The sequence below is a fragment of the Cebidichthys violaceus genome, unplaced genomic scaffold, assembly GCF_023349555.1.
Source record: "Cebidichthys violaceus isolate CVI_PGR_0920_01 unplaced genomic scaffold, fCebVio1.0.p SCAF_190, whole genome shotgun sequence".
Classification (NCBI taxonomy): Eukaryota; Metazoa; Chordata; class Actinopteri; order Perciformes; family Stichaeidae; genus Cebidichthys; species Cebidichthys violaceus.
The window spans coordinates 77,501-80,751 of NW_027176362.1; the positions used below are offsets into that span (position 1 = coordinate 77,501).

Below are 3,251 nucleotides of genomic sequence, written 5' to 3' on the forward strand. Positions count from 1 at the left end.
ACACACACACACACACACAAGCACGCCTACAAGCAAGTCATTGTCCAATAAGACTTGGACACAGAGCTAACCAGAGGGCCTGCCCCTGGGACCGGAGAGGACCAATATCTGGACGGGATGCTGATGCACAGTTGCTGTCAATCACTCTCATGCGTGGACGCCGGGTCAACACAAGCAATCCCTGAGAAAGAAGCTCTTCAGCTCCAAACACCGGCGGCGGCACCGTGCGCGTTACGGAGAAAGAGAGAGCGGGAGCGCGGGGTGCAACTATATGTGTGGTAGGCGCCGTCTGCTCCTCAGCGCCGCGTGAACCCATGTGTGTGTTTGGTAGCGGATGTTTTGTTTGTTTACCTGTGTCTCATAGATGCACAGATGGGAAATACTCAGTGCATGCATGCTGCCTCTGCGAGATGAAAAAGAGCCATTTCCCAGCCTCCGGGTCCCTTTTTTTTCATGGCTTCACTTCGGGGAAATTGCTCTCTGGTTATGTAAGGCTTTTTCCCGCTCCTCACCTGAGCTCTCGGCACAAAGAAATAATAAATCAGATGTGTGTACGCATGTATGCAGTCCAGTTTATACGTTTGCAGGTACGCGCATGTGATTATGTCCAGCTAACTGTGCCCTCTGTGGGGTTTATGTGGCCGACGAGGATGTGAGATCGAGAGAGGAAGTGACCGATGGGGAGAGGAATGCTGGGAAGGAGTGAGGGGGGGGGGGGGGGGGGGGGGGGTCGTTGGGTGCAACATGGCTCGGCCTTGAGCTAAAAGACACACCCCTGGACTCACACACACACATAATTGGGTTCAAATCAACAGCGAACAGATTATATTTTCCCCGTTCTCAGCAGAGGAATATCAGAGGTCAAAAGGTCAGACATAGAAAATAACTTTCCAATTACAGTAGGCCGTGGGGGACGCGACCCCACGGCCCCGCCACCCATCCCGCCATCACTTGCTTCACTCCGGCCGCTGTATGGATTCCCATTCCCGTTCTCTATGCCTCATCCACTCCAGCCGAGTGGACGGATGGAGTGTTGTTTGTGCGAAGCATCTCTGCACTCATCTCCCTTCATTTCCTGCTAATGCTCCGCTCTCCTGTAAACGTCCGCGGGCAGACTGAGGCTGAAGGGGTGGAAGTAATAGCGGCATGCATCACTGCCGTTCTGCCCTTAATAGAACGGTGGCCACATGTATGCAGGTACGGAGCGCACTCCCGCATGAGCTACGCCGTCTGTTAAATAGTTAAAATGTCCATGTGTGCTGTCAAAAATGGCCGCAGTAATCACATTAAATGATGCCATTTTACACGGTAACGAGGTTGCAAACGTCCCTTTATGTGATCACACAGGGGTTTCCAGCACACACAGGTGACCCGAAGAGGCTTTCTGTGACTGCAGTGCTCAGAATGTGAAAGACAAAGTGTGCTCGCGTTGTACCGAGTGCACAAGCGATATCTCACTCCCCAGAGAGATTGAAATTCAACCGAGCTTGTAAGCAGGTCAGTAAGCTGCGTAAGACAGCACAGCTTTCACAGCAGCATCTGCACAGCACACGGTCTGTGTGGAGAAGATTCTCACTCAAACGTTGCCATCTGATATTCTACATTTTTATTCTAGTTTAATCTGGATTTGTTTAAAGGTGCTAAATTCTAAATTCAGAGCATAATTGTACCATAAAAAACAACAACTATTTGCTATATTAATGGCTTCCTGAGCAGAGAATAAAGTCGCTCTCCCTCTGTGTGTGTTGTAATCCGAGCTTCTCTGTGCTTTGTTTACAAAGCCGGTCCGGCTGCACGTGCATGTGAGTGCATGTGAGTGTGTGTGCCCCACCGGCTAGCTAATCGCCATCGCTAACAGCTGATAACGATAACGACCAATGCAGAGAAACACTGTCAGCTCTGTCAGCACCGCTGCCGTTGTTTGCGACGCTCACGCTGTTAGCAACTCACTATGTTAAGAGTTATGTGGAGGCAATTTGGAATTTACAACCTTTAATGATGTCATTCCTAACATGGAGGGTCAATATTCCCATCTTGCTGAACCATAAGTGGTCTAAGAATTGATCCATGAGGTACACCACATGTTCCCTAATGAGAGGAAGTCACAGCTTTCTTGTTTGTCAAATACGAGGAAAAACAATCAAGACCAGGATGAACTATCTTACTTAAATGTCAAATCAGACAGTGGGCCCCAATATTGGATGCTCTAGGTGTTGTTTTAAGCATTTGGTAATGTCTGCTTGTCTGTTGGTCAATCCGTCCAGCACTTTAGTCAAGACTAACAGCCATCGGCTGGATTCCCATTAGATATTGTACACACATTTAGAGTGCCTAGGGGATGAAGACTACTTACTTTGGTGATCCAAAGTTTTCTTCAAGCATCATTAATTGGTCAAAGTTTTCACTTATCTACGTCATAGATTGACAAAAAGCAATTGGTCAGCCATTTGTGGTTTCCAGAAGACGAACCCTAATGACTTTGGTGATCCCCTGGTCTTTCCCCCTGAAACCACCATGAAGTTGACGTTTGTGGTTTTGAGAGAGCTCTTTCAACAACCAGAACGACCAGGAAATTTCCCCCCATTCACATCCCCCTCATGATGACTTTGATTTACTTTGTTGATCCCCTGGGTTTTAATTAAGAGTCACCATCAGTTTAAAGTAACTCAAAAAAGTAAATACTTTGGTTTCTGATCAAATAACTGCAAATCATTCCGTCAGCCTCAGCTACATTCTGTGTTTAGTGTTAATTAGCACATGTTTGCAGGCTATCACGCTAAACTAATGTGGTCAACATGGTAAACATAATACTAATAAGATGTTATATAAAATAATAAAAATGTTAAGACATTATGACTTGACTTGTTAGTAAGACAAACACTAGGTGTTGTTACGAGTATGGTTACAAAATAAATTTAACTTTTCTTTATTTTATACCGGCTTTTGTGTGTGTGTGTGTGTGTGTGTGTGTGTGTGTGTGTGTGTGTGTGTGTGTGTGTGTGTGTGTTTGTGTGTGTGTGTGTGTGTGTTTGTGTGTGTGTGTGTGTGTGTGTGTGTGTGCTTGATGCGGTTTAGTTCAACCTGATAAAAACTAGATCATTGTGATTCTAGTTGAAGGGATTTATTGTCGCAACTCACGTTCATATAAGAGAAAGAGAAATGTTATTTTAAGACACTGAACGTATTTTATATTTTATTCTTATTTCCTTTGATAGAAGTAATTAAGGGTTAAATTAGATCATTGTTAAAGA

The 3,251-nt window shown here is 45.4% G+C and overlaps 1 protein-coding gene across 1 annotated transcript in view; it reads right to left on the reverse strand.

Annotated features, from left to right (window-relative positions):
- ttc7a (tetratricopeptide repeat domain 7A) overlaps positions 1-3,251 on the reverse strand; it is a 42,290-nt gene that overhangs the window by 14,559 nt on the left and 24,480 nt on the right.